Source organism: Misgurnus anguillicaudatus, chromosome 20 (genome assembly GCF_027580225.2).
Source record: "Misgurnus anguillicaudatus chromosome 20, ASM2758022v2, whole genome shotgun sequence".
NCBI lineage: Eukaryota > Metazoa > Chordata > Actinopteri > Cypriniformes > Cobitidae > Misgurnus > Misgurnus anguillicaudatus.
The window spans coordinates 35,383,848-35,395,908 of NC_073356.2; the positions used below are offsets into that span (position 1 = coordinate 35,383,848).

Genomic DNA, 12,061 nt, shown 5'->3' on the forward strand with positions numbered 1-12,061 from the left:
TTAGTCTGTATCAGGGACGTCACTAGGATTGGAAGGCAGGGGGGGCTCAGCCCACAGAGTATTTGTAACTTGTGTTTGCAAAATTTTTGCACTCACATCTGAGCTACAATTATGTCAACAACCAGTCAAGAAACCAAGATGTTAACAAGTAAAACATGACAGACATATCCTCCTCTTTCATTTCTACTCTGTTAAATAAAAGTTACTGTAATGTTAGCTTTTAGACACATCAAAGCTGCATGGGGGAATTTAGGCCAGACTTTGCTCCTGATTAGTTATTCTATAAGCAATGACTTAAATGCTATCTGTATGCTTTTGTAACTGTATGATAAAGTAATAGCATACTATATCTAATTTCTATATTAAGTTGTCCACACACAGAATGCTATGGTGGATAGGTTCAATCAGAGTGCATTTTTGTTTGACTTGCATACAGTTTAACCCAAGAACTAGAGTTTTAAAGTCATAGTGACATTTGACAACACACAGGTTTGAGCATTTCTCAATTAAAGATGATTTATTCTGCCAAATGAATACAATGTATAATATTAATCAACAACAAAAAGGCAGTATTTTACCAGGTAAGCTATTGATATGGATCCTTTTTAAAGTGGCTACTGTATAAATACAATAACCTGATGGCGGAAGGAATAAAAGATTTGGAGTAATGATTACTTAAGCAATATCGCTCGAGTAGGAGTGTGATATAGCTCTATATCATCACGGCTGTGATTAGGCCAGAGGCACGAGGCCGCAGGCCGAGTGCCGGAGGCAATCACAGCCGTGATGATATAGAGCTATATCACACGACTTCGAGAGCGATATTGCTTTTATACAACAGTTCGACGGCACACGTTTGAAAAACGAAAACTAGAAAACAACAACGGAGTTATTTTAAAAGCCTCTTTGTTTGAGAACTACTTCTTCCGCCACGGATTTGAGGGCGGCCAGAATGACAGGTAAAACTTTCGGCTGCTTTGAAGCTCATAACAACTCAATGGACGGAAAAGCCGTTTCTTTATATTACCGTTTCTTGGTCACAAAGTGTAGTTTTAAGATTAGTTCAGTCGAGAATGTATCTGTATTATATTTAAATCTGCAGTCGATTAGTAAAGATAGCGCCTGTTTGAACGTTTGCTTAGTGAGATTCGGTACAAATGAGAACCAAAGCATGAGCGGACGTCAGTGTTCACTATATAACTAGTAACTAGTTACTATATAACTAGTAACTATATAACTAGTTTTAATAACATGTCTTAATAAAAACATTACTTGTGTGCATTTTGAAGCATCACAAAAGACACTGATGTATTTTATGATATGTCAGTGCAAGTTGTTTTCAGTTTGGACAGCTCTTACATTTATTTTAGTCTAGAACTAGTCTAATCCCTGTCCTTGAAACCGTCCCATAGCAAACTGCAACAAAAATAAGAAATTCCCTCCAGAATAAGTCATACTCCAGAATCAGTCCAATCAATTATTTCACTTAAGATGCTTGCTTGTCCCGCCTTTGCCGCCCCCATTCCTGTCTCTGCTCAGACAGCCGCAGCCAGTTTCTCACAGTCATCTTTATATCAGCCTCAGTGGAACTTTGTAGGCAGGATTTCTTAACACAGCACCTAAAAAATTTAATAATGTAATAAGCAACAGAAAAAAATAAGACAGCACAAAAGTCTATATATCTTCGTGGATGGTTTCTAAAAAGACAATTCAGAAAAGTCAGAGCATTTTGCAAAAAATAAAATCATGTTGTTTCAACACATTGTAGGACTTACTCAGGAGTACCTGATGAATAGGCTGTGATTTAAGGAGAGCACATCCCTTCATCACTGGGTGTGTCTTGCTGCCAATCATCTTGTGGCACTAGGAAATACAGAAAAAGTCCCGTTACACAAAGAACAGCATCACCCAGGTCCAACTAACAGAGCTAAATAAGTGACCCCACAGCAGTGGTTCTAAAACTTTTTCTGTCATTTTTGTCATTCCCCATTTTATGTAGGACTGTGCTGTGTGTGCGCTGTGTATTGTGTGTGCTAAACAGTATGTAGGCTTTTTGCTCTCAAACTTTTCAAGTGCGCTTACAGCCACAAGTTTAAAGACCCAATAGACCCTTTTACTGTTTGTACACAATGGTGACGTGGCAACGTATGCACGAGCAGTTTGGCAACGGAAGTATGGCAAGAATCAGCAGTGAAGTAACACAGACAGAGAAAGTTATTTTAAAAAGTTGACTTATCAACTTTTTCAACACATCTACCAGATCCGTGTACTATAGTGGAGTGGATAGAAGACGTTAGCAGATGGCCAAATATAAAGTGTCCAGATACATATGAAGAGTTTGGTTCCAAAACCCAATAAATCCATTTTGACAAATTTTGTTAAAACGTGTTTTCTATACCAAGAAAGTGACAAGATGAAAACCACTATTTTCTGTTACAAACTTTCACATAGCATCTTTAGGTTATAAAAACATAAAAAAATTCAAATCCATAACTTGATTTTCAAAGATTTATTATAAAAACAGATTCTTTTTTCCACAAAATGCAATAAATTCATGACAAGTTTTTATCCAAAATGCTATAAATCTATTGAATCAATAGCCTTTATAAATGTGCATTCATCTTTGCCATGTTATTCATTTAGTTAACTAGTGGTATACACCAATTAAAAATATAAACATTAATGGCATTAATCAAAACACTTACTTTGTGATATTAAGAACACTGTCATTGCTGCGGTTATACTTGACGTCGTCGCTTAACGTGTTTCACAGCGATCAGCTGTAAAATGTTTTGGTCCTGCTCGATTTTCGTTGACTTTGAGTAAAATTATGGAACGTTTTTCATAAGATCCGCTGGGGTCAATGTGTTTGCATGACAGAAACTTGATGTTGTCGGCCCGGGCAAACAAGCACCCGTCTCCCGAGTGTCTCTTGCGTAAATTATTAGATGTTGATGGCTTACGTTTCTTTCCCGTCACAGAAAACCATCACAGGTTTATCAATGCTATTAAAGTATTATTTTGTTTTTGTTTGTTTGTTGATCACGAAGTACAAAGTAGATGAGGAAAACTAGTATTCCGTGTACTCAACGCGCCGCCATTGTTTGTTTACATTGCAATGGTGCGCTGCAAACTGTGGAGCGGATTTATGGCATTCTGTAGAAAAGGAGGAGTGGCGTTTATTGCATTTTGGGAAAAAAGGGAGAAAAGATGACAGAATAAAACGGCGTATATTGGATTTTGCTTAAAATTAAGAATTTACTTTTTAATATTGACCTGATATAATACTGATTCTGGCAGCAACTCATTTTTTTCAAAAATGGCGTTTATTTGGGACCAAACTCTTTATACACTGTTAACCCAGAAATTGTCTTTACTCAAACAATCAAGGAAAATCATTAATATTTTCTGTTTTGAAGCCAAAGCTTAAAAAGTTTAGTTGATTTAACTGTTAACCTTACAAAATCTATTAAACTAAAACATTCAAGTAAAATGAACTTAAAATTATTAGTTCATGTTGTGAGGAATACCCATAATCCTTTGCGCCTGAATATTTTGATTATTTTCTGCTTTTTCACAAATTAAAAACTAATAAGAACTTTCTCTATTCAAATATTTGTTAATAAAATGTCATATAGGTTCAAGCCCTTATATTATTGATGTTGTTTTGTTGTAAATTATACTTTTGTGAAGTCACCGTTCAGGTGATCAGTGTTTCCGTACATCAACCCTGTTCAAAACATTTTATTGTATTTCTCTCCTTTACAATGTATGTCAAAACACATTTTTTGTGTTTCTGTGGAGAATCACGTTTATTCAATGATTGACTTAAAGTCAGTCATTAATTTTTGTTATAATACCATTTATAACATCAAAAGTAATATAAAGTGATAAAAACTAAAGTTATATGCAACGGGTTTCCTCACAAATTTCTAGTAATGTCAACTAATCTGGGTTAAGAGTGCAGGAGTATTGGAAGAAATTAAAACATTAAGTACATTAAACTTAAAATTATTTGTTATTTCAACCAGGCAAAATTAACTCTTTTACGGCAACGAGTTTCCATACACTTTTTAAGTTCAATCAACCTGTATGGGCTTACAGTGTATATACATATATTAGTATATTATATTAGTACAACCAAACGCAACAACCAGACATTTTGATGCTGGGAAACCGTTTTAATAAACTTTCTGAGTTGCTAACACGTTAGAACAACTGGCGAACAACAACACTTCCGTTGCCGAAATGCGCGCACAAACTATTTGATCACATGGGCTGTAAAAGGGTCTATGCATCACATATTTAACGGAAACTTACATTCAGTACGAAGAAGGTCCTCATTCACTGATGTAATCACTTAAATGGAAAAAACACAAATGGCCCAGATCCAGCTTGATTTTAAAATCTGGCCCTAATTCATTTGCTATTGAATTATTCTGAAATGTATTCTTTTACTACCTCAGTATGATGTTCTGAGTAAAAAGTGCAGATTCATACATTACATGTAAAATATCTTACTATCGTTAGTCCTCTGACGGAGCACTGGAAGAGGGTGACGTGGAGGCTGCTGCAAAGCACACAGGCCTTCGTTATTATTCGGTGTCACTAGAAAATACAGAAAAACGAAATTATTGGAGTGAACAGTAAGTCAAGTTTATCACAATTAGATAAACTAATGTCAGTGGGCTGAGTAATTGCCACACATTTCTACACACACACGTGTCAGTGCTTTCATTGTCTGCGTTTTAAATGGCTTACAGTCAGGAAAGCCTTCAGTTCTCTGCGCCTCTTTCTGAATATTAACCGCAGTCTCTTGGAAAGACAGAAAACCTTGGTTTACTGATCACACTACTAATATAAACTCAAAAATCATATCTCTGGAACATCAAACTATGGTATGTGCTGTGGACCTGTGGAGTACATTGTGTCTGCTTGAATTTAGGGACCTGATGCATTTTACTATAGGGGGTACGCTTACCTTCACTCTACAATGATGTGGGATGGGCTGGAGGAGTTAAACAAGGGGTGGGAGGGTTAGCCAGCTTTCTTCTTACTGACACTTCAAGAAGATTAAAAAAGGTTACAACAGAAAGATGATCAAAAAGGCACATCAACCATAAGATTTGCACCTTAGATATCTACATCTGATATTCGCTGTATGAGAAGTGCAGCATTATACACATAAAATGTCTTACTAGGCTTGCTCCTTTGATGGAAACTTGGGTGGGCTAGAGAAGGCTGCTTCCTTTTTGTCACTGTCATGGCCATTTAAAAACAAGGATTAAATTTCGAAAAATGTTTAAACACAAATATTACAAATTCTTATCAGGCGTAATTAAAGTATGAGCATGTAATTAAAGGGAGAGTTCACCCAAAAATGAAAATAATGTAATTAATGACTCACGAGTTTGGAACGACATGAGGGTAAGACCTCCGTTCATCTTCGAAACACAGTTTAAGATATTTTAGATTTAGTCTGAGAGCTTTCTGACCCTCCATTGAAAATCTATGCACAGTATACTGTCCAGGAACAGAGAGGTAATAAAAAAACATCATCAAAGTAGCCATTTGACATCAGTGGGTCAGTTAAAATGTGTTGAAGCATCGAAAATACATTTTTGTCCAAAAATAACAAAATTACGACATCATTCAGCATTGTCTTCTCTTCCGGTTCTGTTTTGAACGCGCACGAGACTAAAGTCACATGACTGCAGTGACGCAGCTGACGTACAACGTGGCTGATGTGTTATTAAGTGCGTCCCCGCTTTTTTTTGTGCGCCCGAGCTTCGTTTACAGTCTGAGGGAGACGAATGCTGTAAATGTGAAAAAAATTCACAAACATATCTGAGGATAACACGCCATCTGCGTCACAAGACTTTAGTCAGACACATGCGCTACACAATAGACATGGAAGAGAATGCTGAATAAATTTGTCATTTTTGGACCAAGATGTTTTTTGGATGCTTCAACACATTCTAACTGACCCATTGATGTCAAATGGCAACTTTGATTATGTTTTTTATTATCTTTCTGGACATGGACAGTATACCGTGCATAGATTTTCAATGTAGGGTCAGAAAGCTCTCGGACTAAACATAAAACATCGGAGGTCTTACAAGTTTGGAACGACATGAGGGTGAGTCCTTAATGACATTATTTTTCATTTTTGGGTGAACTATCCCTTTAATTTTCTAATGGACATATGGAAACTTAAAGGAACACGCTGACTTTTTGGGATTTTAGCTCATTCACAGTAACCCCCAGAGTTAGATAAGTGCATACATACCCCTTCATCTCTGTGCGTGCCGTAACTCTGTCTGACGCACCCACCGCTAGCCTATCTGAGCATAAAGACTTGAAGTAAATGGCTCCAGCTAGCATGCTGCTCCCAATAAGTGACAAAATAACAGCAACATTTTCCTATTTATGTGTTGTGATTTGTTTAGTCACACCGTGTACAAACAACAAGGTCATGACACAGCCATCTTTTAACAGTATACATACTGCAGGCCCGGATTGGCCATAGGGAGAACCGGGAGGATTCCCGGTGGGCCGGTCTGTTTTTTTGGCCACGAGGGCCGGTGTTGTCATGCCACCGGGATTACGCATTTGCGGGTGAGAGATGTCTCCGCCGCCTTATGCACAAGTTGATTGTGTCCCGAGTCCCGACCACTTATTGGAAGAATTCTTGCATTAGGGTTCATTGACATCTAAAACGCATGGGAAACGCAGGACGTGCCGCTGTCTTCTGGTTTTCAAAGCGCTTACTTGAACACGAGTTTTGTTTCAGACGCGTCTATATTGAGTGCGCTTGCCGGCCGCGCGTCTATTATATTTTAAATAAACTTGTGCGCGTCTTTTGAGTGCGCTTGCCGGTGTTGTGTCGAACTCTGTTCCCCCTATGTTTCCCTTTGGTGTGGTGCTTTTGTGGCGTTTTCATCACGTTACATTTAGAAAGATTAAAGATTTGAATTGGTTATACTAAAAAGGCATAATATCATGTATTTTATAATACAATTTATTAAATATTTCATACATTTGACAGTTTTCTATTAGGTTATTTCTTTTAAAATATAGCCTGTCTTTTTCTCTTTTTTTTCCTTTACTGGTTGTTTTAAAAATTTAATGTTTGCATACATAATTAAATAAATATTATACATATAATATGATTCAAACTGTAAAAATAATTGACTTACCATTAAGAACAATACAGATACATTACAGAAATGCACACATATACATCTCAGTAGCCATTAAAACATTAAATATATAAATAATAAAACCTATAACGTGGTGGAAGCGCCGTAAAAACACGACACTTAAGGGAAAAATAGGGGGAACATGGGGGGAACAGACTTCGACACAACACCGGCCGCGCGTCTATTATATTTTAAATAAACTTGAGCGCCTCTTTTGAGTGCGCTCGCCGGCCGCGCGTCTATATTTAAAATAAACTTGAGCGCGTCTTTTGAGTGCGCTTGCCGGCCGCGCGTCTATATTTAAAATAAACTTGAGCGCGTCTTTTGAGTGCGCTTGTCGGCCGCGCGTCTATTATATTTTAAATAAACTTGAGCGCCTCTTTTGAGTGCGCTCGCCGGCCGCGCGTCTATGTTTAAAATAAACTTGAGCGCGTCTTTTGAGTGCGCTTGCCGGCCGCGCGTCTATATTTAAAATAAACTTGAGCGCGTCTTTTGAGTGCGCTTGCCGGCCGCGCGTCTATATTTTAAATAAACTTGAGCGCCTCTTTTGAGTGCGCTCGCCGGCCGCGCGTCTATTATATTTTAAATAAACTTGAGCGCGTCTTAATACAAACGGGCTGGCCAAAAGGAAAATAATTTACAAAAAGTATTTTTTTATCCAAGTCATAGATGAATTCTCTATGAATAGTCATTATTCATCGTTTATTGCAAGAGGAACAAAAATCTATTTAATGCAAAACTCATTAGTTTATTTGAAAAAAGTAGTTTCAAAAGTATATCCATGATGTTTTCTTTTTTTAACACATTGTAGGCCTACGTTATTTAGCAATAGACATGATCTAAGTACTAAAAAAAAGATACAGATTTTTTCCATTTGTTTCCGATAAATCTTGCTTGTGTATTGTATATCAGGGGTTTCCAAACGTTATCAACCCAACAGTTAATCTCAAGACTCACCATTTTTTCCATTTTTTAGAAATTGAAATGGAAAACACAAACACATTTGTTTCCTTTAGCAAGGCTGCGGAGAACAGTGCACTACTGCAGACTTATACTACTGAGGGTTTAAAGATATTATTTTAATAGTCAGTCGTGAACTAAAGTGGGCCGGTCTAAGGCATGAAACTCCAGGGCTGAAAATGAGTCCCACTCCGGCCCTGACATACTGGGAACTATATTCTCAGAAGGTGAAGCACTTGCTACTTGGGGGGAGTAACTGCACAACTCTGACCGAACTCTCTGCTCCTCACCGGGGGTTTCTCAGGTGCTGCTAGCAAATCACTGCACCCAAGTAGCCGGGCTTTGCCTTCTGAGAATATAGTTCCCTGTATGTATATGATTAATAGATGGCTGTGTCTCACATGACCTTGCTATTTGCACACGCTGTGACCATACAAATCACAACACATAAATAGGAAAAAGCTGGCACCATTCTGTCACTTATTGGGAGCAGCATGCTAGCTGGAGCCATTTACTTCAAGTCATTGTGCAAAGCTAAGCTAGTGGTGGGTGCATCAGACAGAGTTACGGCACGCACAGAGATGAAAGGAGTATGTATGCACTTATCTAACTATGGGGATACAGTGAATAAGATAAAAAAATAAGCCTTTAAGGTCAAAATAGTTAATTCAACTTGCCAACTGTTATGTTGTTTCCAGCCATAGGTAGGAGGGAAGGGGGAGGAGGGTTTTTTGGAAGGTTTGTTGTGCGTTTTCTTCTTTTTCGCCTGTGATGTTTGTGGTGCATTTTGGGTGTCTGATGAAGGGCACGATGCAGGGGATGATGGTGGTGATGGTGATCTAAGTCAGGATGGTCTGTAAATGAAAAGTTTTTACAAAGATTAGTTTTCATATTGATCACATCGAACATAGAAAGTACAATGAGTAACATCAGAACAACATAGCCCCCCACTCTCACTTGTCTCATGTAGTATTCAACAAGAGTATTGTTTTCATCCTTTAGATGGGTTGGGTGATGTCCTCTTGAAAAAACTTTGGAGTATTTTGTATGAGTCTTTATAGACCCTTTTACTCTTTGTACACAATGATGATGTGGCAACGTAGGTGCACGCAGTTTGGCAACGGAAGTATGGTAAGAATCAGCAGTGAAGTAACACAGACAAAGTTATTTTAAAAAGTTGACTTATCAACTTTTTCAACACATCTACCAGATCCGTGTATTATAGTGGAGTGGATAGAAGACATTAGCAGATGGCCAAATATAAAGTGGCCAGATACATATATACGTATATTAGTATATTATATTAGTGCAACCAAACGCAACAACCAGACATTTTGATGCTGGGAAACCGTTTTAATAAACTTTCTGAGTTGCTAACAGGTTAGAGAACCACTGGGGAACAACAACACTTCCGTGGCCGAAATGCGCGCGCAAGCTATTTGATCACGTGGGCTGTAAAAGGTTCTGGAGGCCACCAATTTATTTTAGCTTAAATTTTATTTAGCTTAAATTACAAAGGTTAAATAAAGGCTCTATTTTATGAATAGGTGTGTGTCCAAAAACACTTACTTCCTATCACTTTATTACTTAATAACCACTTTGTCTGACTGTCTACAGTGGCTGTGCACTTGTACTAAACTAGCTCTTTGATTGACAGGTCTACTTTTAACGTTACCATAAAAACGCACAACAAGAGCTGCCTTTAATTTTAAGCATGTCACTTAGACAAAATCATTAAAAATGCATTTAGAGTGTAAGGGGTCCATATTATAAAATGACAGATGTCATTTTTGTGTAGACAAAAGACAGTCCGTCAATTTATTACCGTTTACCTAACTGTTTACCGAACGATCCCCTCACGTCAAAAATACTGTCTAAAACAACTCACTGAAAAATATTTAATACGCGAACATATTAATAATAACAGAGGTGGAAAGTAACGAATTACATTTACTCACGTTACTGTAATTGAGTAGTTTTTTTGTGTATTTTTACTTTTTTGAGTAGTTTTTAAAATCTGTACTTTTACTTTTACTCAAGTATGTTTTATTTAAAGTATTGTACTTCGCTACATTTTAAATCATATCCGTTACTGAGTAAAAAATATTTTAAAAAGCAAGGTGATAAAGACGCGCAACGGATGTAAATGGGCGGGGCCCGGGGAACGCGCAAAACGAACCATGGAGACGGACGAGACAGGCGCGCGCTATTGCAGACCCGCCTCAGTTCAAATCTTATGAAAGAAACCCCTGGTCACATTTAAGCGACCACTTTCCACTGACGCGAAGCAAGTGTTTCATTTCTATGAAAGGTAGGATTCATGCTCTTAAGTACGAAATTGCACGACGCGTTTTTAATACCATGCGCATTATCTTCTGAGGTCTAGCAGCTTCGCGTCAAGTCAAACACAACTTCAAAACGTCCTCGAGAATGCGGTCATGAGAGAGAGAGAGAGAGAGAGAGAGAGAGAGAGACAGAGAAAGAGAAAGAGGAGAAAGAGAAAGAGAAAGAGAGAGAGAGAGAGAGAGAGAGAGAGAGAGAGAGAGAGAGAGAGAGAGAGAGAGGTCATCAGGTACCCAGTCAGGGAAGCAAGAAGATAATAAACTTGTCAAATGTATATAGACATGGCACTCATCTCATTATATGCTCATTTAAACTAGATATAGTTTAATAAAATAATGTATGTTACCAGCAATACATCAATTACAACATTACTATAGTGATTGTAGCTGCTGACCACCTTCAAAAGTGCATAACTCACATGTAAAATCATTAAATAATTCCATAAATGTTTCTTACTTTAAAAAAGCTTTTTATTTTATTAACTTTTTGTTATTGCACTTTAACTGTAAAGATGTTCCTACAATTAAACACAACTAGTTTGAGATGTATATTCCCTTGTCGTTTTTGAACTATACTAGACTCCCTCCACCTCTCCCCGCTGTAAAAAAAGTAACTTTTACTCTGAGTAAAGTTAAAATGACTTACTTTTTACTTTTACTTGAGTAGATTTTTAGACAAGTAACTTTACTTTTACTTAAGTAAAATATTATTAAAGTAACTTTACTTTTACTTGAGTACAAAATTTTAGTACTTTTTCCACCTCTGAATAATAACTAACCAGGGGTGCGTTTCCCAAAACCATGTTGCTTATTTTCCATTGCCAACCAACTAGTTGCTAACACAACAGGTTAGCAACTATGGTTTTGGGAAACGCACCCCAAGTCAACAGTTATAACAACAACCAAGTCTAAAAACATGTAACGTTGCCTCCGACGCCAATTTCTGTCGTCCGTTTATCGAAAACATTTCCACAATCATATTTAATCAACATACCTTCGCGCTTACACTGCCGGCTTGATGTGGACCAACAACTGCGTAGATCTAGTGAAGAAAAAAAGAGGCGCGGTCGGCATAAAGGTTGCTCGCGGTTCCTCTGCTTATCTCCGGATGCATACTAATCGCGCCGATGTTTTACCAAAATATTTTTATTCTGTGTGCAGGGGAAAAACCCCAACCGACACTTTGCCGCTGGTGCCCTCCAATTGCCGACGTCGGTAAGACTGAACGTGCTGTCTGGGATAATATGTTTTAATAGTCACGTCACGATAAAGTAAATGATCAATGTCCACATTTAAAAGCTGCGGGGCTTACCTGCAGTTCCACGGTGTTTTTGCGTTCTGATAAAAGATATAGCTCCAGAAAAAAACGAGTGTTTATATTCCTCTTTCCAAGTGTTAATAATCCACACGATGTGACAAGACATTTCTCCCATTAACTTTAACGTAACATCCAAGAGCGTTGATCTTTGACGGAATAATACTTCTGATTGGGGATTCACAGACTGATTTATGAGCTAGTAAACTAATGAGACACACACACGGAGAGTGATTCAAACA

At 37.7% G+C, this 12,061-nt stretch overlaps 1 long non-coding RNA gene across 2 annotated transcripts; it reads right to left on the minus strand.

Annotated features, from left to right (window-relative positions):
• Window positions 1-1,237: 1,237 nt before the first annotated feature.
• LOC129432696 (uncharacterized) lies at window positions 1,238-11,602 on the minus strand. Of its 2 annotated transcripts, none has more exons than XR_012359839.1 (8): window positions 11,499-11,602; window positions 8,840-9,016; window positions 5,199-5,258; window positions 4,982-5,062; window positions 4,762-4,815; window positions 4,522-4,608; window positions 1,776-1,863; window positions 1,238-1,619 (listed from the first exon to the last, which is right to left on the minus strand). It is a non-coding gene; the product is annotated as an uncharacterized lncRNA (long non-coding RNA). The 2 variants fall into 2 exon arrangements; XR_012359838.1 differs by lacking the exon at window positions 11,499-11,602 and adding an exon at window positions 9,120-9,634.
• Between the last annotated feature and the right edge of the window lie 459 nt (window positions 11,603-12,061).